We start from the raw sequence: 27,270 nt of genomic DNA on the forward strand, positions 1-27,270 counted from the left end.
AAAGAAAAAGTTCATAGTTGCTGACTAAGCGAAAAAAAATTCCACGAGATATGATAAACATGGGATGTAGGTCAAATGGTAGAGCGCCCACTTAGCAAGCCAGAAGTACGGGGAGCAAAACCCCGCATCTCCAAAGTTAAGGACATCGAGAAATTAATTAAATTTCTTCAGAAAACTACTGAATATTGAAGTCTTAAACAAGAAATACTTTCCAAGAAAAATTTTAACCTTTTGTTTGCCGACTGAAACAAAAGCTTCCTCGACAGTTATAAATCATGGGGATGTAGCTCAAAAGGTAGAGCGCTCGCTTAGCATGCGAGACGATCGGGGATCAATGCACCGCATCTCCAAAACTTGAGTCACTCATTAAATGGTAATCACTATCTCCAGATAATCTATTGCTTATTGAAATTCCTAACAAGTAGATTTTCTGCGAACGAAAAGAAAAACTTCATAGTTGCTGACTAAGCGAAAAAAAATTCCGCGAGATTTGATAAACATGGGATGTAGGTCAAATGGAAGAGCGCCCACTTAGCAAGCCAGAAGTACGAGGAGCAAAACCCCGCATCTCCAAAGTTAAGGACATCGAGAAATTAATTAAATTTCTTCAGAAAACTACTGAATATTGAAGTCTTATACAAGAAATACTTTCCAAGAAAAATTTTAACCTCTTGTTTGCCGACTGAAACAAAAGCTTCCTCGACAGTTATAAATCATGGGGATGTAGCTCAAATGGTAGAGCGCTCGCTTTGCATGCGAGAGGTACGCGGATCGATTCCCCGCATCTCCAAAACAAGAGCCACTCATCAAATGGTAATCACTATCTCCAGATAATCTATTGCATATTGAAATTCCTAACAACTAGATTTTCTGCGAACGAAAAGAAAAAGTTCATAGTTGCTGACTAAGCGAAAAAAACTTCCGCGAGATTTGATAAACATGGGATGTAGGTCAAATGGTAGAGCGCCCACTTAGCAAGCCAGAAGTACGGGGAGCAAAACCCCGCATCTCCAAAGTTAAGGACATCGAGCAATTAACTAAATATCTTCAGAAAACTACTGAATATTGAAGTCTCATACAAGAAATACCTTCCAAGAAAAATTTTAACCTCTTGTTTGCCGACTGAAACAAAAGCTTACTCGACCGTTATAAATCATGGGGATGTAGCTCAAAAGGTAGAGAGCTCGCTTAGCATGCGAGAGGTTCGGGGAAAAAATACCCCGCATCTCCAAAACTTGAGTCACTCATCAAATGGTAATCACTATCTCCAGATAATCTATTGCATATTGAAAATCCTAACAAGTAGATTTTCTGCGAACGAAAAGAAAAACTACATAGTTGCTGACTAAGCGAAAAAAAATTCCGCGAGATTTGATAAACATGGGATGTAGGTCAAATGGAAGAGCGCCCACTTATGAAGCCAGAAAAACGGGGAGCAATACCACGCATCTCCAAAGTTAAGGACATCGAGTTCTTAATTAATTTTCTTCAGAAAACTACTGAATATTGAAATCTGATACAAGAAATACCTTCCCAGAAAATTTATAACCGCTTGTTTGCCGACTGAAACAAAAGCTTCTTCGACAGTTGTAAATTATGGGGATGTAGCTCAAATGGTAGAGCGCTTGCTTAGCATGCGAGAGGTTCGGGGAAAAAATACCCCGCATCTCCAAAACTTGAGTCACTCATCAAATGGTAATCACTATCTCCAGATAATCTATTGCATATTGAAATTCCTAACAAGTAGATTTTCTGCGAACGAAAAGAAAAACTACATAGTTGCTGACTAAGCGAAAAAAAATTCCGCGAGATTTGATAAACATGGTATGTAGGTCAAATGGAAGAGCGCCCACTTATCAAGCCAGAAAAACGGGGAGCAATACCACGCATCTCCAAAGTTAAGGACATCAAGTTCTTAATTAATTTTCTTCAGAAAACTACTGAATATTGAAATCTTATACAAGAAATACCTTCCCAGAAAATTTATAACCTCTTGTTTGCCGACTGAAACAAAAGCTTCTTCGACAGTTGTAAATTATGGGGATGTAGCTCAAATGGTAGAGCGCTCGCTTTGCATGCGAGAGGTACGGGGATCGATGCCCCGCATCTCCAAAACTAGAGTCACTCATCAAATTGTAATCACTATCTCCAGATAATCTATTGCATATTGAAAATCCTAAGAAGTAAATTTTCTGCGAACGAAAAGAAAAAATTCATAGTTGCTGGCTAAGCGAAAAAAAATTCCGCGAGATTTGATAAACATGGGATGTAGGTCAAATGGTAGAGCGCCTACTTAGCAAGCCAGAAGTACGGGGGAGCAATACCCCGCATCTCCGAAGTTAAAGACATCGAACAATTAATTAACTTTCTTCAGAAAACTACTGAATATTGAAGTCTTATACAAGAAATACCTTTCAAGAAAAATTTTAAGCCTCTTGTTTGCCGACTGAAACAAAAGCTTCCTCGACAGTTATAAATCATTGGGATGTAGCTCAAATGGTAGAGAGCTCGCTTAGCATTCTAGAGGTACGGGGATCAATGCCCCGCATCTCCAAAACTTGAGTCACTCATCAAATGGTAATCTCTATCTCCAGATAATCTATTGCATATTGATAGGTTTTCTGCGAACGAAAAGAAAAACTTCATAGTTGCTGACTAAGCGAAAAAAAATTCCGCGAGATTTGATAAAAATGGGATGTAGGTCAAATGGAAGAGCGCCCACTTATCAAGCCAGAAGTACGGGGAGCAATACCCCGCATCTCCAAAGTTAAGGACATCGAGTTTTTAATTAATTTTCTTCAGAAAACTACTGAATATTGAAATCTTATACAAGAAATACCTTCCCAGAAAATTTATAACCTCTTGTTTGCCGACTGAAACAAAAGCTTCCTCGACAGTTGTAAATTATGGGGATGTAGCTCAAATGGTAGAGCGCTCGCTTTGCATGCGAGAAGTACGGGGATCGATGCCCCGCATCTCCAAAACCAGAGTCCCTCATCAAATTGTAATCACTATCTCCAGATAATCTATTGCATATTGAAATTCCTAAGAAGTAAATTTTCTGCGAACGAAAAGAAAAAGTTCATAGTTGCTGGCTAAGCGAAAAAAAAATTCCGCGAGATTTGATAAACATGGGATGTAGGTCAAATGGTAGAGCGCCTACTTAGCAAGCCAGAAGTACGGGGGAGCAATACCCCGCATCTCCGAAGTTAAAGACATCGAACAATTAATTAACTTTCTTCAGAAAACTACTGAATACTGAAGTCTTATACAAGAAATACCTTTCAAGAAAAATTTTAGCCTCTTGTTTGCCAACTGAAACAAAAGCTTCCTCGACAGTTATAAATCATTGGGATGTCGCTCAAATGGTAGAGCGCTCGCTTAGCATGCGAGAGGTACGGGGATCAATGCCCCGCATCTCCAAAACTTGAGTCACTCATCAAATGGTAATCTCTATCTCCAGATAATCTATTGCATATTGATAGATTTTCTGCGAACGAAAAGAAAAACTTCATACTTGCTGACTAAGCGAAAAAAAATTCCGCGAGATTTGATAAAAAATGGGATGTAGGTCAAATGGAAGAGCGCCCACTTATCAAGCCAGAAGTACGTGGAACAATACCCCGCATCTCCAAAGTTAAGGTCATCGAGTTTTTAATTAACTTTCTTCGGAAAACTACTGAATATTGAAATCTTATACAAGAAATACCTTCCCAGAAAATTTATAACCTCTTGTTTGCCGACTGAAACAAAAGCTTCCTCGACAGTTTTAAATCATGGAGATGTAGCTCAAATGGTAGAGCGCTCGCTTAGCATGCGAGAGGTACGGGGATCAATGCCCCGCATCTCCAAAACTTGAGTCACTCATCAAATGGTAATCACTATCTCCAGATAATCTATTGCATATTGAAATTCCTAACAAGAAGATTTTCTGCGAACGAAAAGAAAAACTTCATAGTTGCTGACTAAGCGAAAAAAAATTCCGCGAGATTTGATAAACATGGGATGTATGTCAAATGGTAGAGCGCCTACTTAGCAAGCCAGAAGTACGGGGGAGCAATACCCCGCATCTCCGAAGTTAAAGACATCGAACAATTAATTAACTTTCTTCAGAAAACTACTGAATATTGAAGTCTTATACAAAAAATACCTTTCAAGAAAAATTTTAGCCTCTTGTTTGCCGACTGAAACAAAAGCTTCCTCGACAGTTATAAATCATTGGGATGTAGCTCAAATGGTAGAGAGCTCGCTTAGCATTCTAGAGGTACGGGGATCAATGCCCCGCATCTCCAAAACTTGAGTCACTCATCAAATGTAATCTCTATCTCCAGATAATCTGTTGCATATTGAAATTCCTAACAAGTAGATTTTCTGCGAACGAAAAGAAAACTTCATAGTTGCTGACTAAGCGAAAAAAAATTCCGCGAGATTTGAAAAACTTGGGATGTAGTTCAAATGGTAGAGCGCCCACTTATCAAGCCAGAAGTACGGGGAGCAATAACCCGCATCTCCAAAGTTAAGGACATCGAGTTTTTAATTAATTTTCTTCAGAAAACTACTGAATATTGAAATCTTATACAAGAAATACCTTCCCAGAAAATTTATAACCTCTTGTTTGCCGACTGAAATAAAAGCTTCCTCGACAGTTCTAAACTATGGGGATGTAGCTCAAATGGTAGAGCGCTCGCTTTGCATGCGAGAGGTACGGGGATCGATGCCCCGCATCTCCAAAACTAGAGCCATTCATCAAATGGTAATCACTTTCTGCAGATAATCTATGGCATATTGAAATTCCTAACAAGTAGATTTTCTGCGAACGAAAAAAACTTCATAGTTGCTGACTAAGCGAAAAAAAATTCCGCGAGATTTGAAAACCATGGGATGTAGGTCAAATGGTAGAGCGCCCACTTATCAAGCCAGAAGTACGGGGAGCAATAACCCGCATCTCCAAAGTTAAGGACATCGAGTTTTCAATTAATTTTCTTCAGAAAACTACTGAATATTGAAATCTTATACAAGAAATACCTTCCCAGAAATTTTATAACCTCTTGTTTGCCGACTGAAACAAAAGCTTCCTCGACAGTTCTAAATTATGGGGATGTAGCTCAAATAGTAGAGCTCTCGCTTTGCATGCGAGAGGTACGGGGATCGATGCCCCGCATCTCCAAAACTAGAGCCACTCATAAAATGGTAATCACTATCTGCAGATAATCTATTGCATATTGAAATTCCTAACAAGTAGATTTTCTGCGAACGAAAAAAAAACTTCATAGTTGCTGACTAAGCGAAAAAAAATTCCGCGAGATTTGAAAATCATGGCATGTAGGTCAAATGGTAGAGCGCCCACTTATCAAGCCAGAAGTACGGGGAGCAATACCCCGCATCTCCAAAGTTAAGGAAATCGAGTTTTTAATTAATTTTCTTCAGAAAACTACTGAATATTGAAATCTTATACAAGAAATACCTTCCCAGAAAATTTACAACCTCTTGTTTGCCGACTGAAAAAAAAAGCTTCCTCGACAGTTCTAAACTATGGGGACGTAGATCAAATGGTAGAGCGCTCGCTTTGCATGCGAGAGGTACGGGGATCGATGCCCCGCATCTCCAAAACTAGAGCCACTCACCAAATGGTAATCACTATCTGCAGATAATCTATTGCATATTGAAATTCCTAAAAAGTAGATTTTCTGCGAACGAAAAAAAAACTTCATAGTTGCTGACTAAGGGAAAAAAATTCCGCGAGATTTGATAAACATGGAATGTAGGTCAAATGGTAGAGCGCCTTCTTAGCAAGCCAGAAGTACGGGGAGCAATACCCCGCATCTCCAAAGTTAAGGACATCGAGCAATTATTTAACTTTCTTCAGAAAACTACTGAATACTGAGGTCTTATACAAAAAATCCCCTCCAAGAAAAATTTTAACCTCTTGTTTGCCGACTGAAACAAAAGCTTCCTCGACAGTTATAAAACATGGGGAGGTAGCACAAATGGTAGAGCGCTCGCTCAGCATGCGAGAGGTACGGGGATTAATGCCCCGCATCTCCAAATCTAGAGTCACTCATTAACTGGTAAACACTATCTCCAGATAATCTTTTGCATATTGAAATTCCTAACGAGTAGATTTTCTGCGAACGAAAAGAAAAACTTCATAGTTGCTGACTAAGCGAAAAAAAATTCCGCGAGATTTGCTAAACATGGGATGTAGGTCAAATGGTAGAGTGCTCGCTATGTATTCGAGAGGTACGGGGATCGATGCCCGGCATCTCCAAAACTAGAGCCACTCATCAAATGGTAATCACTATCTGCAGATAATCCCAAGTTTCTGCGAACGAAAAGAAAAACTTCATAATTGCTGACTAAGCGAAAAAAAATTCCGCGAGATTTGATAAACATGGGATGTAGGTCAAATGGTAGAGTGCTCGCTATGTATTCGAGAGGTACGGGGATCGACGCCCGGCATCTCCAAAACTAGAGCCACTCATCAAATGGTTATCACTATCTGCAGATAATCCCAATTTTCTGCGAACGAAAAGAAAAACTTCATAATTGCTGACTAAGCGAAAAAAAATTCCGCGAGATTTGATAAACATGGGATGTAGGTCAAATGGTAGAGCGCCTACTTAGCAAGCCAGAAGTACGGGGAGCAATACCCCGCATCTCCGAAGTTAAGGTCATCGAGCAATTAATTAACTTTCTTCAGAGCACTACTGAATATTGAAATCTTATACAAGAAATACCTTCCCTGAAAACTTATAACCTTTTGTTTGCCGACTGAAACAAAAGCTTCCTCGACAGTTATAAATTATGGGGATGTAGCTCAAATAGTAGAGCGCTCGCTGAGCATGCGAGAGGTACGGGGATCAATGCCCCGCATCTCCAAATCTAGAGTCACTCACCAAATGGGAATCATTATCTCCAGATAATCTATTGCATATTGAAATTCCTAACAAGTAGATTTTCTGCGAACGAAAAAAAAACTTCATAGCGACTATGCGAAAAAAAAATCCGCGAGATTTGATAAACATGGGATGTAGGTCAAATGGTAGAGCGCCCACTTATCAAGCCAGAAGTACGGGGAGCAATACCCCGCATCTCCAAAGTTAAGGACATCGAGTTTTTAATTAACTTTCTTCAGAGCACTACTGAATATTGAAATCTTATACAAGAAATACCTTCCCTGAAAACTTATAACCTTTTGTTTGCCGACTGAAACAAAAGCTTCCTCGACAGTTATAAATTATGGGGATGTAGCTCAAATAGTAGAGCGCTCGCTGAGCATGCGAGAGGTACGGGGATCAATGCCCCGCATCTCCAAATCTAGAGTCACTCACCAAATGGGAATCATTATCTCCAGATAATCTATTGCATATTGAAATTCCTAACAAGTAGATTTTCTGCGAACGAAAAAAAAACTTCATAGCGACTATGCGAAAAAAAATTCCGCGAGATTTGATAAACATGGGATGTAGGTCAAATGGTAGAGCGCCTACTTAGCAAGCCAGAAGTACGGGGAGCAATACCCCGCATCTCCGAAGTTAAGGTCATCGAGCAATTAATTAACTTTCTTCAGAAAACTACTGAATATTGAAGTTTTATACAAGAAATACCTTCCAAGAAAAATTTTAACCTCTTGTTTGCCGACTGAAACAAAAGCTTCCTCGACAGTTATAAATTATGGGGATGTAGCTCAAATATTAGAGCTCTCGCTTTGCATGCGAGAGGTACGGGGATCGATGCCCCGCATCTCCAAAGGTAGAGCCACTCATCAAATGGTAATCACTATCTCCAGAGAATCTATTGCATATTGAAATTCCTAACAAGTAGATTTTCTGCGAACGAAAAGAAAAACTTCTTAGTTGCTGACTAATCCAAAAAAAATTTCGCGAGAATTGATAAACATGCGATGTAGGTCAAATGGTAGAGCGCCTACTTAGCAAGGCAGAAGTACGGGGAGCAATACTCCGCATCTCCGAAGTTAAGGACAACGAGCAATTAATTAACCTTCTTCAGAAAACTACTGAATATTGAAGTCTTATACTAGAAATACCTTCCAAGAAAAATTTTAACCTCTTGTTTGCCGACTGAAACAAAAGCTTCCTCGACAGGTATAAATCATGTGGATGTAGCTCAACTGGTAGAGCGCTCGCTTAGCATGCGAGAGGTACGGGGATCAATGCCCCGCATCTTCACATCTAGAGTCACTCATCAAATGGTAATCACTATCTCCAGATGATCTATTGCATATTGAAATTCCTAACAAGTAGATTTTCTGCGAACGAAAAGAAAAACTTCATAGTTGCTGACTAAGCGAAAAATAATTCCGCGAGATTTGAAAGCCATGGGATGAAGGTCAAATGGTAGAGCGCCCACTTATCAAGCCAGAAGTACGGGAAGCAATACCCCGCATCTCCAAAGTTAAGGACATCGAGTTCTTAATTAATTTTCTTCAGAAAACTACTGAATATTGAAATTTTGTACAAGAAATACCTTCCCAGAAAATTTATAACCTCTTGTTTGCCGACTGAAATAAAAGCTTCCTCGACAGTTCTAAACTACGGAGATGTAGCTCAAATGGTAGAGCGCTCGCTTGGCATGCGAGAGGTACGGGGATCGATGACCCGCATCTTCAAAACTAGAGCCACTCACCAAATGGTAATCACTATCTGCAGATAATCTATTGCATATTGAAATTCCTAACAAGTAGATTTTCTGCGAACGAAAAGAAAAACTTCATAGTTGCTGACTAAGCGAAAAAAAATTCCGCGAGATTTGATAAACATGGGATGTAGCTCAAATGGTAGAGCGCCTACTTAGCAAGCCAGAAGTACGGAGAGCAATACCCCGCATCTCCGAAGTTAAGGTCATCGAGAAATTAATTAACTTTCTTCAGAAAACTACTGAATATTGAAGTTTTATACAAGAAATACCTTCCAAGAAAAATTTTAACCTCTTGTTTGCCGACTGAAACAAAAGCTTCCTCGACAGTTATAAATTATGGGGATGTAGCTCAAATATTAGAGCTCTCGCTTTGCATGCGAGAGGTACGGGGATCGATGCCCCGCATCTCCAAAGGTAGAGCCACTCATCAAATGGTAATCACTATCTGCAGATAATCTATTGCATATTGAAATTCCTAACAAGTAGATTTTCTGCGAACGAAAAGAAAAACTTCTTAGTTGCTGACTAATCCAAAAAAAATTTCGCGAGAATTGATAAACATGCGATGTAGGTCAAATGGTAGAGCGCCTACTTAGCAAGCCAGAAGTACGGGGAGCAATACTCCGCATCTCCGAAGTTAAGGACAACGAGCAATTAATTAACCTTCTTCAGAAAACTACTGAATATTGAAGTCTTATACTAGAAATACCTTCCAAGAAAAATTTTAACCTCTTGTTTGCCGACTGAAACAAAAGCTTCCTCGACAGGTATAAATCATGTGGATGTAGCTCAAATGGTAGAGCGCTCGCTTAGCATGCGAGAGGTACGGGGATCAATGCCCCGCATCTTCACATCTAGAGTCACTCATCAAATGGTAATCACTATCTCCAGATGATCTATTGCATATTGAAATTCCTAACAAGTAGATTTTCTGCGAACGAAAAGAAAAACTTCATAGTTGCTGACTAAGCGAAAAAAAATTCCGCGAGATTTGATAAACATGGGATGTAGCTCAAATGGTAGAGCGCCTACTTAGCAAGCCAGAAGTACGGAGAGCAATACCCCGCATCTCCGAAGTTAAGGTCATCGAGAAATTAATTAACTTTCTTCAGAAAACTACTGAATATTGAAGTTTTATACAAGAAATACCTTCCAAGAAAAATTTTAACCTCTTGTTTGCCGACTGAAACAAAAGCTTCCTCGACAGTTATAAATTATGGGGATGTAGCTCAAATATTAGAGCTCTCGCTTTGCATGCGAGAGGTACGGGGATCGATGCCCCGCATCTCCAAAGGTAGAGCCACTCATCAAATGGTAATCACTATCTCCAGATAATCTATTGCATATTGAAATTCCTAACAAGTAGATTTTCTGCGAACGAAAAGAAAAACTTCTTAGTTGCTGACTAATCCAAAAAAAATTTCGCGAGAATTGATAAACATGCGATGTAGGTCAAATGGTAGAGCGCCTACTTAGCAAGCCAGAAGTACGGGGAGCAATACTCCGCATCTCCGAAGTTAAGGACAACGAGCAATTAATTAACCTTCTTCAGAAAACTACTGAATATTGAAGTCTTATACTAGAAATACCTTCCAAGAAAAATTTTAACCTCTTGTTTGCCGACTGAAACAAAAGCTTCCTCGACAGGTATAAATCATGTGGATGTAGCTCAAATGGTAGAGCGCTCGCTTAGCATGCGAGAGGTACGGGGATCAATGCCCCGCATCTTCACATCTAGAGTCACTCATCAAATGGTAATCACTATCTCCAGATGATCTATTGCATATTGAAAATCCTAACAAGTAGATTTTCTGCGAACGAAAAGAAAAACTTCATAGCTGCTGACTAAGCGAAAAATAATTCCGCGAGATTTGAAAGCCATGGGATGAAGGTCAAATGGTAGAGCGCCCACTTATCAAGCCAGAAGTACGGGAAGCAATACCCCGCATCTCCAAAGTTAAGGACATCGAGTTCTTAATTAATTTTCTTCAGAAAACTACTGAATATTGAAATTTTGTACAAGAAATACCTTCCCAGAAAATTTATAACCTCTTGTTTGCCGACTGAAATAAAAGCTTCCTCGACAGTTCTAAACTACGGAGATGTAGCTCAAATGGCAGAGCGCTCGCTTGGCATGCGAGAGGTACGGGGATCGATGACCCGCATCTTCAAAACTAGAGCCACTCACCAAATGGTAATCACTATCTGCAGATAATCTATTGCATATTGAAATTCCTAACAAGTAGATTTTCTGCGAACGAAAAGAAAAACTTCATAGTTGCTGACTAAGCGAAAAAAAATTCCGCGAGATTTGATAAACATGGGATGTAGCTCAAATGGTAGAGCGCCTACTTAGCAAGCCAGAAGTACGGAGAGCAATACCCCGCATCTCCGAAGTTAAGGTCATCGAGAAATTAATTAACTTTCTTCAGAAAACTACTGAATATTGAAGTTTTATACAAGAAATACCTTCCAAGAAAAACTTTAACCTCCTGTTTGCCGACTGAAACAAAAGCTTCCTCGACTGTTATAAATCATGGGGATGTAGCTCAAATAGTAGAGCGCTCGCTTAGCTTGCGAGAGGTACGGGGATCGATGACCCGCATCTTCAAAACTAGAGCCACTCACCAAATGGTAATCACTATCTGCAGATAATCTATTGCATATTGAAATTCCTAACAAGTAGATTTTCTGCGAACGAAAAGAAAAACTTCATAGTTGCTGATTAAGCGAAAAAAAATTCCGCGAGATTTGATAAACATGGGATGTAGCTCAAATGGTAGAGCGCCTACTTAGCAAGCCAGAAGTACGGGGAGCAATACCCCGCATCTCCGAAGTTAAGGTCATCAAGAAATTAATTAACTTTCTTCAGAAAACTACTGAATATTGAAGTTTTATACAAGAAATACCTTCCAAGAAAAACTTTAACCTCCTGTTTGCCGACTGAAACAAAAGCTTCCTCGACTGTTATAAATCATGGGGATGTAGCTCAAATGGTAGAGCGCTCGCTTAGCATGCGAGAGGTACGGTGATCAATGCCCCGCAACTCCAAAAACTTGAGTCACTCATCAAATGGTAATGACTATCTCCAGACAATCTATTGCATTTTGAAATTCCTAACAAGAAGATTTTCTGCGAATGAAAAGAAAAACTGCATAGTTGCTGACTAAGCGAAAAAAAAATTCCCCGAGATTTGATAAACATGGGATGTAGGTCAAATGGAAGAGCGCCCACTTATCAAGCCAGAAGTACGGGGAGCAATACCCCGCATCTCCAAAGTTAGGACATCGAGTTTTTAATTAACTTTCTTCAGAAAGCTACTGAATATTGAAATCTTATACAAGAAATACCTTCCCAGAAAATTTATAACCTCTTGTTTGCCGACTGAAACAAAAGCTTCCTCGACAGTTATAAATCATGGGGATGTAGCTCAAATGGTAGAGCGCTCGCTTAGCATGCGAGAGGTACGGTGATCAATGCCCCGCATCTCCAAAAGCTTGAGTCACTCATCAAATGGTAATGACTATCTCCAGATAATCTATTGCATTTTGAAATTCCTAACAAGAAGATTTTCTGCGAACGAAAAGAAAAACTGCATAGTTGCTGACAAAGCGAAAAAAAAATTCCCCGAGATTTGATAAACATGGGATGTAGGTCAAATGGAAGAGCGCCCACTTATCAAGCCAGAAAAACGCGGAGCAATACCCCGCATCTCCAAAGTTAGGAGATCGAGTTTTTAATTAACTTTCTTCAGAAAACTACTGAATATTGAAATCTTATACAAGAATTACCTTCCCAGAAAAATTATAACCTCTTGTTTGCCGACTGAAACAAAAGCTTCCTCGACAGTTCTTAATTCTGGGGATGTAGCTCAAATAGTAGAGCTCTCGCTTTGCATTCGAGAAGTGCGGGGATCGATGCCCCGCATCTCCAAAGCTAGAGCCACTCATCAAATGGCAATCACTATCTCCAGATAATCTATTGCATATTGAAATTCCTAACAAGTAGATTTTCTGCGAACGAGAAGAAAAAAAACGTAGTTGCTGACTAAGCGAAAAAAATTTCGCGAGAATTGATAAACATGGGATGTAGCTCAAATGGTAGAGCGCTCGCTTAGCATGCGAGAGGTACGGTGATCAATGCCCCGCATCTCCAAAAGCTTGAGTCACTCATCAAATGGTAATGACTATCTCCAGATAATCTATTGCATTTTGAAATTCCTAACAAGAAAATTTTCTGCGAACGAAAAGAAAAACTGCATAGTTGCTGACTAAGCGAAAAAAAAATTCCCCGAGATTTGATAAACATGGGATGTAGGTCAAATGGAAGAGCGCCCACTTATCAAGCCAGAAGTACGGGGAGCAATACCCCGCATCTCTAAAGTTAGGAGATCGAGTTTTTTATTAACTTTCTTCAGAAAACTACTGAATATTGAAATCTTATACAAGAAATACCTTCCCAGAAAATTTATAACCTCTTGTTTGCCGACTGAAACAAAAGCTTCCTCGACAGTTCTTAATTCTGGGGATGTAGCTCAAATAGTAGAGCTCTCGCATTGCATGCGAGAAGCGCGGGGATCGATGCCCCGCATCTCCAAAGCTAGAGCCACTCATCAAATGGCAATCACTATCTCCAGATAATCTATTGCATATTGAAATTCCTAACAAGTAGATTTTCTGCGAACGAGAAGAAAAAAAACGTAGTTGCTGACTAAGCGAAAAAAATTTCGCGAGAATTGATAAACATGGGATGTAGGTCAAATGGTAGAGCGCCCACTTATCAAGTCAGAAGTACGGGGAACAATACCCCGCATCTCCGAAATTAAGGACATCGAGCAATTAATTAACCTTGTTCTGAAAACTACTGAATATTGAAGTCTTATACAAGAAATACCTTCCAAGAAAAATTTTACCTCTTGTTTGCCGACTGAAACAAAAGCTTCCTCGACAGTTTTAAATCATGGGGATGTAGCTCAAATGGTAGAGCGCTCGCTTAGCATGCGAGAGGTAGGGGGATCAATGCCCCGCATCTCCAAATCTAGAGTCACTCATGAAATGGTAATCACTATCTCCAGATAATCCATTGCATATTGATATTCCTAACAAGTAGATTTTCTGCGAACGAAAAGAAAAACTTCATAGTTGCTGACTAAGCGAAAAAAAATTCCGCGAGATTTGAAAAACATGGGATGTAGGTCAAATGGTAGAGCGCCCACTTATCAAGCCAGAAGTACGGGGAGCAATACCCCGCATCTCCAAAGTTAAGGACATCGAGTTTTTAATTAATTTTCTTCAGAAAACTACTGAATATTGAAATCTTATAAAAGAAATACCTTCCCAGAAAATTTATAACCTCTTGTTTGCCGACTGAAATAAAAGCTTCCTCGACAGTTCTAAACTATGTGGATGTAGCTCAAATGGTAGAACGCTCGCATTGCATGCGAGATGTACGGGGATTGATGCCCCGCATCTCCAAAACTATAGCCACTCATCAAATGGCAATCACTATCTCCAGATAATCTATTGCATATTGAAATTCCTAACAAGTAGATTTTCTGCGAACGAGAAGAAAAAAAACATAGTTGCTGACTAAGCGAAAAAATTTTCGCGAGAATTGATAAACATGGGATGTAGGTCAAATGGTAGAGCGCCCACTTATCAAGTCAGAAGTACGGGGAGCAATACCCCGCATTTCCGAAATCAAGGACATCGAGCAATTAATTAACCTTGTTCTGAAAACTACTGAATATAGTCTTATACAAGAAATACCTTCCAAGATAAAAATTTTAACCTCTTGTTTGCCGACTGAAACAAAAGCTTCCTCGACAGTTTTAAATCATGGGGATGTAGCTCAAATGGTAGAGCGCTCGCTTAGCATGCGAGAGGTACGGGGATCAATGCCCGCATCTCCAAATCTAGGGTCACTCATGAACTGTAATCACTATCTCCAGATAATCCATTGCATATTGATATTCCTAACAAGTAGATTTTCTGCGTACGAAAAGAAAAACTTCATAGTTGCTGACTAAGCGAAAAAAAATTCCGCGAGATTTGAAAAACATGGGATGTAGGTCAAATGGTAGAGCGCTCACTTATCAAGCCACAAGTACGGGGAGCAAAACCACGCATCTCCAAAGTTAAGGACATCGAGTTTTTAATTAATTTTCTTCAGAAAACTACTGAATATTGAAATCTTATACAAGAACTACCTTCCCAGAAAATTTATAACCTCTTGTTTGCCGACTGAAATAAAAGCTTCCTCGACAGTTCTAAACTATGGGGATGTAGCTCAAATGGTAGAGCGCTCGCTTTGCATGCGAGAGGTACGGGGATTGATGCCCCGCATCTCCAAAACTAGAGCCACTCTTCAAATGGTAATCACTATCTCCAGATAATCTATTGCATATTGATATTCCTAACAAGTAGTTTTTCTGCGAACGAAAAGAAAAATTTCATAGTTGCTGACTAAGCGAAAAAAAATTCCGCGAGATTTGAAAAACATGGGATGTAGGTCAAATGGTAGAGCGCTCACTTATCAAGCCAGAAGTTCGGGGAGCAATAACCCGCATCTCCGAAGTTAAGGACATCAAGTTTTTAATTAATTTTCTTCAGAAAACTACTGAATATTGAAACCTTATACAAGAAAAACCTTCCCAGAAAATTTATAACCTCTTGTTTGCCGACTGAAATAAAAGCTTCCTCGACAGTTCTAAACTATGGGGATGTAGCTCAAATGGTAGAGCGCTCGCTTTGCATGCGAGAGGTACGGCGATTGATGCCCCGCATCTCCAAAACTAGAGCCACTCATCAAATGGTAATCACTATCTGCAGATAATCTATTGCATATTGAAATTCCTAACAAGTAGATTTTCTGCGAACGAAAAAAAAACTTCATAGTTGCTGACTAAGCGAAAAAAATTCCGCGAGATTTGATAAACATGGGATGTAGGTCAAATGGTAGAGCGCCCACTTATCAAGCCAGAAGTACGGGGAGCAATACCCCGCATCTACAAAGTTAAGGACATCGAGTTTTTATTTAATTTTCTTCAGAAAACTACTGAATATTGAAATATTATACAAGAAATACCTTCCCAGAAAATTTATAACCTTTTCTTTGCGACTGAAACAAAAGCTTCCTCGACAGTTCTAAATTATGGGGAAGTAGCTCAAATAGCAGAGCTCTCGCTTTGCATGCGAGAGGTACGGGGATCGATGCCCCGCATCTCCAAAACTAGAGCCACTCATCAAATGGTAATCACTATCTGCAGATAATCTATTGCATATTGAAATTCCTAACAAGTAGATTTTCTGCGAACGAAAAAAAAACTTCATAGTTGCTGACTAAGCGAAAAAAATTCTGCGAGATTTGATAAACATGGGATGTAGGTCAAATGGTAGAGCGCCCAATTGTCAAGCCAGAAGTACGGGGAGCAATAACCCGCATCTCCAAATTTAAGGACATCGAGTTTTTAATTAATTTTCTTCAGAAAACTACTGAATTTTGAAATCTTATACAAAAAATAACTTCCCAGAAAATTTATAACCTCTTGTTTGCCGACTGAAACAAAAGCTTCCTCGACAGTTCAAATTAAGGGGATGTAGCTCAATTAGTAGAGCTCTCGCTTTGCTTGCGAGAGGTACGGGGATCGATGCCCCGCATCTCCAAAGCTAGAGCCACTCATCAAATGGTAATCACTATCTCCAAATAATCTATTGCATATTGAAATTCCTAACAAGTAGATTTTCTGCGAACGAAAAGAAAAACTTCTTAGTTGCTGACTAAGCGAAAAAAAATTTCGCGAGAATTGATAAACATGGGATGTAGGTCAAATGGTAGAGCGCCTACTTAGCAAGCCAGAAGTACGGGGAGCAATACCCCGCATCTACGAAGTTAAGGACATCGAGCAATTAATTAACCTTCTTCAGAAAACTACTGAATATTGAAGTCTTATACTAGAAATACCTTACAAGAAAAATTTTTACCTCCTGTTTGCCGACTGAAACAAAAGCTTCCTCGACAGTTATTAATCATGGGGATGTAGCTCAAATGGTAGAGCGCTCGCTTAGCATGCGAGAGGTACGGGGAGCAAAGCCCCGCATCTTCAAATCTACAGTCACTCAGCAAATGTTAATCACTATCTCCAGATAATCTATTGCATATTGAAATTCCTAACAAGTAGATTTTCTGCGAACGAAAAGAAAAACTTCTCAGTTGCTGACTAAGCGAAGAAAAATTCCGCGAGATTTGAAAACCATGGGATGTAGATGAAAAGGTAGAGCGCCCACTTATTAAGCCAGAAGTACGGGGAGCAATACCCCGCATCTCCAAAGTTAAGGACATCGAGTTTTTAATTAATTTTCTTCAGAAAACTACTGAATATTGAAATCTTATACTAGAAATACCTTCACAGAAAATTTAAAACTCTTGTTTGCTGACTGAAATAAAAGCTTCCTCGACAGTTCTAAACTATGGGGATGTAGCTCAAATGGTAGAGAGCTCGCTTTCCATGCGAGAGGTACGGGGATCGATGCCCCGCATCTCCAAAACTAGAGCCACTCACCAAATGGTAATCACTATCTGCAGATAATCTATTGCATATTGAAAAGCCTAACAAGTAGATTTTCTGCGAACGAAAAAAAACTTCATAGTTGCTGACTAAGCGAAAAAAATTCCGCGGGATTTGATACACATGGAAAGTAGGTCAAATGGTAGAGCGCCTTCTTAGGAAGCCAGAAGTACGGGGAGCAATACCCCGCATCTCCAAAGTTAAGGACATCGCGCAATTATTTAACTTTCTTCAGAAAACTACTGAATATTGAAGTCTTATACAAAAAATACCTTCCAAGAAAACTTTTAACCTCTTGGTTGCCGACTGAAACAAAAGCTTCCTCGACAGTTATAAATCATGGGGATGTAGCTTAAATGGTAGAGCGCGCGCTTAGCATGCGAGAGGTACGGGGATAGATGCCCCGCTGCTCCAAAACTAGAGCCACTCATCAAATGGTAATCACTATCTGCAGATGATCTATTGCGTATTGAAATTCCTAACAAGTAGATTTTCTACGAACGAAAAAAAAACTTCATAGTTGCTGACTAAGCGAAAAAAATTCCGCGAGATTTGATAAACATGGGATGTAGGTCAAATGGTAGAGCGCCCACTTATCAAGCCAGATGTACGGGGAGAAATACCCCGCATCTCCAAAGTTAAGGACATCGAGTTTTTAATTAATTTTCTTCAGAAAACTACTGAATATTGAAATCTTATACAAGAAATACCTTCGCAGAAAATTTATAACCTCTTGTTTGCCGACTGAAATAAAAGCTTCCTCGACAGTTCTAAACTATGGGGATGTAGCTCAAATGGTAGAGCGCTCGCTTTGCATGCGAGAGGTACGGGGATCGATGCCCCGCATCTCCAAAACTAGAGCCACTCACCAAATGGTAATCACTATCTGCAGATAATCTATTGCATATTGAAATTCCTAACAAGTAGATTTTCTGCGAACGAAAAAAAACTTCATAGTTGCTGACTAAGCGAAAAAAATTCCGCGAGATTTGATAACCATGGATTGTAGGTCAAATGGTAAAGCGCCTTCTTAGGAAGCCTGAAGTACGTGGAGCAATACCCCGCATCTCCGAAGTTAAGGACATCGCGCAATTATTTAACTTTCTTCAGAAAATTACTGAATATTGAAGTCTTATACAAAAAATACCTTCCAAGAAAATTTTTAACCTCTTTGTAGCCGACTGAAACAAAAGCTTCCTCGACAGTTATAAATCATGGGGATGTAGCTCAAATGGTAGAGCGCTCGCTTAGCATGCGAGAGGTACGGGGATCAATGCCCCGCATCTCCAAATCTAGAGTCACTCATTAAATATTAATCACTATCTCCAGATAATCTATTGCATATTGAAATTCCTAACAAGTAGATTTTCTGCGAACGAAAAGAAAAACTTCATAGTTGCTGACTGAGCGAAAAAAAATCCGCGAGATTTGATAAACATGGGATGTAGGTCAAATGGTAGAGCGCCCACTTATCAAGCCAGAAGAACGGGGAGCAATACCCCGCATCTCCAAAGTTAACGACATCGAGTTTTTAACTAATTTTCTTCAGAAAACTACTGAATATTGAAATCTTATACAAGAAACACCTTCCCAGAAAATTTTTAACCTCTTGTTTGGCGACTGAAACAAACGCTTCCTCGACAGTTCTAAACTATGGGGATGTAGCTCAAATGGTAGAGTGCTCGCTTTGCATTCGAGAGGTACGGGGATCGATGCCCAGCATCTCTAAAACTAGAGCCACTCATCAAATGGTAATCACTATGTGCAGATAAACCCAATTTTATGCGAACGAAAAGAAAAACTTCATAATTGCTGACTAAACATGGAATGCTGAGATTTGATAAACATGGAATGTAGGTCAAACGTTAGAGCGCCTTCTTAGCAAGCCAGAAGTACGGGGAGCAATACCCCGCATCTCCGAAGTTAAGGACATCGCGCAATTATTTAACTTTCTTCAGAAAACTTCTGAATATTGAAATCTTATACAAGAAATACCTTCCCAGAAAATTTATAACCTCTTGTTTGCCGACTGAAACAAAAGCTTCCTCGACAGTTATAAATCACGGGGATGTAGCTCAAATGGTAGAGCGCTCGCTTAGCATGCGAAAGGTACGGGGAGCAATGCCCCGCATCTCCAAAACTTGAGTCACTCATCAAATGGTAAGCACTATCTGCAGATAATCTATTGCATATTGAAATTCCTAACAAGTAGATTTTATGCGAACAAAAAGAAAAATTTCATACTTGCTGACTAAGAGAAAAAAAATTCCGCGAGATTTGAAAACCATGGGATGTAGGTCAAATAGTAGAGCGCCCACTTACCAAGCCAGAAGTACGGGGAGCATTACCCCGCATCTCCAAAGTTAAGGACATCAAGTTTTTAATTAATTTTCTTCAGAAAATGACTGAATATTGAAGTCTTATACAAAAAATACCTTCCAAGAAAAATTTTAACCTCTTGTTTGCCGACTGAAACAAAAGCTTTAACGACAGTTATAAATCATGGGGATGTAGCTCAAATGGTACAGCGCTCGCTTAGCATGCGAGAGGTACCGGTTTCAATGCCCCGCATCTCCAAATCTAGAGTCACTTATTAAATGGTAATCACTATCTCCAGATAATCTAGAGCATATTGAAATTCCTAACAAGTAGATTTTCTGCGAACGAAAAGAAAAACTTCATAGTTGCTGAGTAAGCGAAAAAAAATTCCGCGAGATTTGATAAACATGGAATGTAGGTCAAATGGTAGAGCACCTTCTTAGCAAGCCAGAAGTACGGGGAGCAATACCCCGCATCTCCGAAGTTATGGACATCGCGCAATTATTTAACTTTCTTCAGAAAACTACTGAATTTTGAAGTCTTATACAAAAAATACCTTCCAAGAAAAATTTTAACCTCTTGTTTGCGGACTGAAACAAAAGCTTCAACGACAGTTATAAATCATGGGGATGTGGCTCAAATGGTAGAGCGCTCGCTTAGCATGCGAGAGGTACGGTGTTCAATGCCCCACATCTCCAAATCTAGAGTCACTCATTAAATGGTAATCACTATCTCCAGATAATCTAGAGCATATTGAAATTCCTAACAAGTAGATTTTCTGCGAACGAAAAGAAAAACTTCATAGTTGCTGACTGAGCGAAAAAAAATCCGCGAGATTTGATAAACATGGGATGTAGGTCAAATGGTAGAGCGCCCACTTATCAAGCCAGAAGAACGGGGAGCAATACCCCGCATCTCCAAAGTTAAGGACATTGAGTTTTTAATTAATTTTCTTCAGAAAACTACTAAATATTGAAATCTTATACAAGAAACACCTTCCCAGAAAGTTTTTAACCTCTTGTTTGGCGACTGAAACAAAAGCTTACTGGACAGTTCTAAACTGTGGGGATGTAGCTCAAATGGTAGAGTGCTCGCTTTGCATTCGAGAGGTACGGGGATCGATGCCCAGCATCTCTAAAACTAGAGCCACTCATCAAATGGTAATCACTATGTGCAGATAATCCCAATTTTATGCGAACGAAAAGAAAAACTTCATAATTGCTGACTAAGCGAAAAAAAATTCCGCGAGATTTGATAAACATGGGATGTAGGTTGTTGTAGTTGTAGTTGCCTCGCGCCGGGGCCCTACATTGTGGGGTGTACCCCGGCCAGTTCAATGAAACGGGCGGCTTCCACCGGGTTTGTCCAAAGGGCAGTGAGAGGGAGGTTAGTGGGGTTTGTGGGGCACTGGAACAGGTGGGCAGTCGTGTGGGGGGCTGTATGGCAGAGGGGACAGGAGGACTCTTGGTCTGGTTAGAGCCTGGCCCGGTACGACAACAGGTGTTGACTGTAGCAGGACCGAAGTTGGCTGAGGGTCCTCCGAGTACGTCTGGGTAGGGTCTTCTCCTCTCGGACGTTGACAGGAGGGGGTCTTGTACCGAGGACTCCAGACGGTGGATACGACTGCGTTGTCGTCGCCACCGTCTCTGTGTGCACAGTTTTCAGGAGCCGTCGGTACTCCTTCGTTGATAGCGGCAGGTCAACGCCTTCGAGGAGGTGTTCCAGACGGGGGGCATGGGCAGAGACTAGTGTGGGTTTCATTTTGCGGGGGGAGGAGGTTTCTCGAGGAGTCTCTGACCAGGGTGTTCCGGGAGGTGGCAAGCCAAGAGATGTTGTGTTGCAAGCATTGCCGTGTGGGCTTTCACCGGGAGCACCTGCGTCTCTTCGTGTAGGTGGCTTTGGGGGGCCATTAGATGGTTCCCGGTGGCGACCCGCAGAGCCGCGTTTTGGATGGTCTGCAGACGCTTGACACTGGTCTCGGATGCGACTGTAGACCAAACTGGGGCCGCGTATTCGATACGAGGCCTGACCAGGGCTTTAAAGCTCACGAGTAGCGTTTCCGTGTCCTGACCCCAGTCCGTGCCTGCCAAGGCCTTCATGGCGTTGACCGCCCTGGAGGCGTTGGAGGCAGCGACCCTGCAATGTTCCCCGAACTTGAACATCGGGTCAAACCTGACACCAAGTACTTTGGGGTGTTTTTCCAACTTGAGCGGGTTATCTGCCACCGTCAAGTGTGGTTGTACGTTGCATTCCTTGGTGTCAGGCGTGAGTAATGTTACAGCGCATTTTCCGGGGGAGAGTGCGAGTTTGAGGGATTGAAAGTAGGACGTTAGGGAGTCGAGGTATGGCTGCAACTTAGCGGTGATGATATTGATCTTCGGCTCGCTGTCCCAGGGCGTCACGTCGTCTGCGTAGCTCACCACGTTGACACCCTCGGGAGGGGAGGGGAGGGAGCCAACGTAGGAGTTAAACAGAGTCGGTGATATGATTGAGCCTTGCGGAACACCTGTTCGGACAATTCTGGCGGGAGATGTCTCACCGCGGAACAGGGTGCGTGCTTGGCGGCCGGTCAGGTACCCTGAGAGCCAGCGGGTCAGCGAAGGGGGTAGTGAAGTTCTGCTCAATTTCTCCAGCAGGGTGCGGTGACATACCATATCAAAGGCCTTGGAAAGGTCTAATGTCACCAGTACCGTGCGGTCTGCCGGTTTCTTTTGGTTGAAACCGTCGGCGACCGCGCTGGAGATTTCGAGCAGGGCAGTTGTGGTTGAGTGGAGGGAGCGGAAGCCGTGTTGGTGTGGTTCTGGGGTCAGGTGGTATTGAAGTATTGGGAGGATGCAGGCTTCCAAAATTTTGACAGCGGGGCAGAGTAACGAGACGGGGCGGTAGGAGGACCAGTCCTGTGGGGGTTTTCCGGGCTTGAGTAGTGGTATGACAATTGATTTTTTCCAAATGGCGGGGATTTGGGACTTTGCGAGGGAACCATTGAAAACTTTGGTCAGCCAGGCGACGCCGTGCTGTCCGAGGTTTTCAAATGCAGTGCGTTTAGCCCATCGGGGCCGCACGCCTTCGAACTCTTGCACTTGCGGATCGTCTTGCTGACGTGGGACGGGGTCGTCTGTATGGGGGTTTCGAGGGAAAGTGACTTCAATTTGCGTTTGATGACTCGGTTCTCTTTTGAGCTTTCATGTTTCATTGGGGCCGTCAAATGCTTGTTGAAAAGTCTGGCGTGGTCCTTAGGTCGGATGTATGTGCGTCCGTCAAACCTGATGGACGGGTTTGGCGGGTCGCGTTTTTTGCCGTCAATGGTACGAATGGTCCTCCAGAGTTTCTCTGGTTTTGTTTTGTGATCAAATGTCTGGAGGTATTCGTGCCATCGGGCAGTTTGGGACTTCCTGAGGATCATCTCGATTTTGTTGTTGAGGAGTGGCAAGTCTGGGAATGTGGGGTTGTTTGTCCTCAGGGCATCGCGTTGGCTGGTGAGCTTGGCCGCTTCTGGCGGTAGGCCTGGAGTGCTCGTTGGGCGACGGCCAGACGGGATGTGGTGCTTGGCTGCCTTGTTTACGATCTCGCGGAACAACCTTTCTCCTTTGTAGGGATCGGGCTGCTCCTCGAGAGACGCGAACGCAGCTTCTGTTTCCGACTTGAAGCCGTCCCAGTCCGCGCGGAGGAAGTTTGTGAAGGTCTTGTTCGGGGCTGGAAATGTCAGGGGACTGGTTGATAGTCGGATGATGACTGGCAGGTGGTCGGAGCTCAGCGTGGTTTCCGTCTCCCAGCTCAGTTTCGGCAGGAGATCTTCTGAGGCAAGGGATACGTCAGGAGAGGTTGCCTTGCCCGAAGTTGGCATACGGGTAGCTGTTGGTTTGTTCAGCGCTCCAAAGCTCGATGCCTCAAGTTCGTCGGCTAGGGTCTCTCCGCGCGAGTCCTGAATGGACGAGCACCAAAGGGGGTCGTGTGCGTTGATGTCGCCTAGTATCAGGGAGCATCTAGTCTCGAGGAAAGGGGTCAACGAGGGGGTGAAGTTCGAGGGACAGCTACTGCTGGGGGGGGGGGGGGGGGGATGTATACGTTTCTTATTGTGAGCACCTCGTTTAGGAGTGGGATTTGAATCGATTGGTGTTCGAGGGGCTCGCCAGGAGGTGTGTTCTCGTCCACAGGGGTGAAAGGGATTGTGTGGTGCACGAGAAACATAAGTCCTCCACCGGCTCCGCTTCCTCGGTCTTTTCGGACTATAGTGTAGTCTTCAAAGACTGGGTCTTTCCCTTTGGCGGTGAGTTTTGTCTCCTGCAAGGCGGCCACTTTGATCTTACGGGTACGGAGAAAACGGCTCAGTTCTGTTGTTTTGTTCCGTATCCCATTGCAATTTAGTTGCAGGAACGTCAGTGGCTCTGCCTTCGGTTGTCGGGGTCGTGGATTTGGAGGTGTGATGGGATCTCGTTTGGTGGGGTGGGGTGGTGTAGTGGGGGTTGGAGGATCGACAGTCTGGGTGGTTGCTACGGAGGGTGTGGGTGCACTGAAAGGCGTGACTGGTGGACACCTCGGGCAGACGTAGTCTCTGTGCCATTCGGCCACAGTCCGAAGGCCGCTGCATCGCTGGTGGATCCAGGTTCCGCAGCAGTGGCACCATACGGTGGTGCCGCCTCCCCACGTTTCAGTGCACACCGTGCAGGGGGATTTCAGTGTCTGAGCACGTCTGGGTGGTCCAGGGTTTGGCTCGACGCCGGCTCTTAGTAGGAGGGTGCGGATCAGACTCGCCGGCTTAGGCTGATCCGATAACAAAAACCCGGCCGAGGGTCCCACGCATGGGCGCCCGGTGAAAGGAGTTTGACGTTGGTCTGCTGGTAGCAGAGGTCGGGTCGTCGCTCCCGATCCAGAGAGTTTGCAACCGGAGTCATCGTGGTCCTCTGATTGTTGGTCCCACCGCAAAAAGGCTCTCTCCTTCCGGGACCTCGGGATGTAGGTCAAATGGTAGAGCGCCTACTTAGCAAGCCAGAAGTACGGGGAGCAATACCCCGCATCTCCGAAGTTATGGTCATCGAGCAATTAATTAACTTTCTTCAGAAAACTACTGGATATTGAAGTTTTATACAAGAAATACCTTCCAAGAAAAATTTTAACCTCTTGTTTGCCGACTGAAACAAAAGCTTCCCCGACAGTTATAAATCATGGGGATGTAGCTCAAATAGTTGAGCGCTCGCCTAGCATGCGAGAGGTACGGGGATCAATGTCCCGCATCTCCAAATCTAGAGTCACTCATCAAATGGTAATCATTATCTCCAGATAATCTATTGCATATTGAAATTCCTTACAAGTAGATTTTCTGCGAACGAAAAAAAAACTTCATAGTTGCTGAATAAGCGAAAAAAAATCCGCGAGATTTGATAAACATGGGATGTAGGTCAAATGGTAGAGCGCCCACTTATCAAGCCAGAAGTACGGGGAGCAATACCCCGCATCTCCAAAGTTAAGGACATCGAGTTTTTAATTAATTTTCTTCAGAAAACTACTGAATATTGAAATCTTATACAAGAAATATCTTCCCAGAAAATTTATACCCTCTTGTTTGCCGACTGAAACAAAAGCTTCCTCGACAGTTCTAAATTATGGGGAATGTAGCTCAAACAGTAGAGCTCTCGCTTTGCATGCGATAGTTACGGGGATCGATGCCCCGCATCTCCAAAGCTAGAGCCACACATCAAATGGTAATGACTATCTCCAGATAATCTATTGCATATTGAAATTCCTAACAAGTAGATTTTCTGCGAACGAAAAGAAAAACTTCTTAGTTGCTGACTAAGCGAAAAACGATTTCGCGAGAGTTGATAAACATGGGATGTAGGTCAAATGGTAGAGCGCCCACTTATCAAGCCAGAAGTACGGGGAGCAATACCCCGCATCTCCAAAGTTAAGGACATCGAGTTTTTAATTAATTTTTTTCAGAAAACTACTGAATATTGGAATCTTATACAAGAAATACCTTCCCAGAAAATTTAAAACCTCTTGTTTGCCGACTGAAGTAAAAGCTTCCTCGACAGTTCTAAACTATGGGGATGTAGCTCAAATGGTAGAGCGCTCGCTTTGCATGAGAGAGGTACGGGGATCGATGCCCCGCATCTCCAAAACTAGAGCCACTCACCAAATGGTAATCACTATCTGCAGATAATCTATTGCATATTGAAACTCCTAACAAGTAGATTTTCTGCGAACGAAAAAAAAACTTCATAGTTGCTGACTAAGCGGAAAAAATTCCGCGAGATTTGTTAAACTTGGAATGTAGGTCAAATGGTAGAGCACCTTCTTAGCAAGCCAGAAGTACGGGGAGCAATACCCCGCATCTCCGAAGTTAAGGATATCGAGCAATTATTTAACTTTCTTCAGAAAACTACTGAATATTGAAGTCTTATACAAAAAAAACCTTCCAAGAAAAATTTTAACCTCTTGTTTGCCGACTGAAACAAAAGCTTCCTCGACAGTTTTAAATCATGGGGATGTAGCTCAAATGGTAGAGCGCTCGCTTAGCATGCGAGAGGTACGGGGATCAATGCCCCGCATCTCCAAATCTAGAGTAACTCATTAAATGGTATACACTATCTCCAGATAATCTATTGCATATTGAAATTCCTAACAAGTAGATTTTCTGTGAACTAAAAGAAAAACTTCATAGTTGCTGACTAAGCGAAAAAAATTCCGCGAGATTTGATAAACATGGGATGTAGGTCAAATGGTAGAGCGCCCACTTATCAAGCCAGAAGTACGGTAAGCAATACCCCGCATCTCCAAAATTAAGGACATCGAGTTTTCTTCAGAAAACTACTGAATATTGAAATCTTATACAAGAAACACCTTCCCAGAAAATTTTTAACCTCTTGTTTGGCGACTGAAACAAAAGCTTCCTCGACAGTTATAAAATATGGGGATGCAGCTCAAATGGTAGAGTGCTCGCTTTGCATTCGAGAGGTACGGGGATCGATGCCCGGTATTTCCAAAACTTGATCCACTCATCAAATGTAATCACTATTTGCAGATAATCCCAACTTTCTGCGAACGAAAAGAAAAACTTCATAATTGCTGACTAAGCGAAAAAAAATTCCGCGAGATTTGATAAACATGGGATGTAGGTCAAATGGTAGAGCGCCTATTTAGCCAGCCAGAAGTACGGGGAGCAATACCCCGCATCTCCGAAGTTAAGGACATCGAGCAATTAATTAACTTTCTTCAGAAAACTACTGAATATTGAAGTTTCATACAAGAAATACCTTCCAAGAAAAATTTTAACCTCTTGTTTGCCGACTGAAACAAAAGCTTCCTCGACTGTTATAAATCATGGGGCTGTAGCTCAAATAGTAGAGCGCTCGCTTAGCATGCGAGAGGTACGGGGATCAATGCCCCGCATCTACAAATCTAGAGTCACTCATCAAATGATAATCATTATCTTCAGATAATCTATTGCATGTTGAAATTGCTAACAAGGAGATTTTCTGCAAACGAAAAGAAAAACTTCATAGTTGCTGACTAAGCGAAAAAAAATTCCGCGAGATTTGATACACATGGGATGTAGGTCAAATGGTAGAGCGCCCACTTATCAAGCCAGAAGAACGGGGAGCAATACCCCGCATCTCCGAAGTTAAGGACATCGAGTTTTTAATTAATTTTCTTCAGAAAACTCCTGAATATTGAAATCTTATACAAGAAATACCTTCCCAGAAAATGTATAACCTCTTGTTTGCCGA

The 27,270-nt window shown here is 41.9% G+C and overlaps 6 non-coding genes across 6 annotated transcripts; all 6 read left to right on the forward strand.

The window, feature by feature from the left end:
* The first annotated feature begins 2,039 nt into the window (after positions 1-2,039).
* On the forward strand, positions 2,040-2,112 carry Trnaa-ugc (transfer RNA alanine (anticodon UGC)). The gene has a single exon. It is a non-coding gene; the product is annotated as a tRNA-Ala (tRNA).
* A 1,666-nt stretch (positions 2,113-3,778) lies between these two features.
* Trnaa-agc (transfer RNA alanine (anticodon AGC)) lies at positions 3,779-3,851 on the forward strand. The gene has a single exon. It is a non-coding gene; the product is annotated as a tRNA-Ala (tRNA).
* An 806-nt stretch (positions 3,852-4,657) lies between these two features.
* Trnaa-ugc (transfer RNA alanine (anticodon UGC)) lies at positions 4,658-4,730 on the forward strand. Its single transcript has one exon. It is a non-coding gene; the product is annotated as a tRNA-Ala (tRNA).
* Positions 4,731-18,003: 13,273 nt separating this feature from the next.
* Trnaa-ugc (transfer RNA alanine (anticodon UGC)) lies at positions 18,004-18,076 on the forward strand. Its single transcript has one exon. It is a non-coding gene; the product is annotated as a tRNA-Ala (tRNA).
* Positions 18,077-18,440: 364 nt separating this feature from the next.
* Trnaa-agc (transfer RNA alanine (anticodon AGC)) lies at positions 18,441-18,513 on the forward strand. Its single transcript has one exon. It is a non-coding gene; the product is annotated as a tRNA-Ala (tRNA).
* A 7,511-nt stretch (positions 18,514-26,024) lies between these two features.
* On the forward strand, positions 26,025-26,097 carry Trnaa-agc (transfer RNA alanine (anticodon AGC)). The gene has a single exon. It is a non-coding gene; the product is annotated as a tRNA-Ala (tRNA).
* The last annotated feature ends 1,173 nt before the right edge of the window (positions 26,098-27,270 follow it).

This window comes from Symsagittifera roscoffensis, chromosome 1 (assembly GCF_963678635.1).
Source record: "Symsagittifera roscoffensis chromosome 1, txSymRosc1.1, whole genome shotgun sequence".
In the NCBI taxonomy this organism is placed as follows: Eukaryota; Metazoa; Xenacoelomorpha; order Acoela; family Convolutidae; genus Symsagittifera; species Symsagittifera roscoffensis.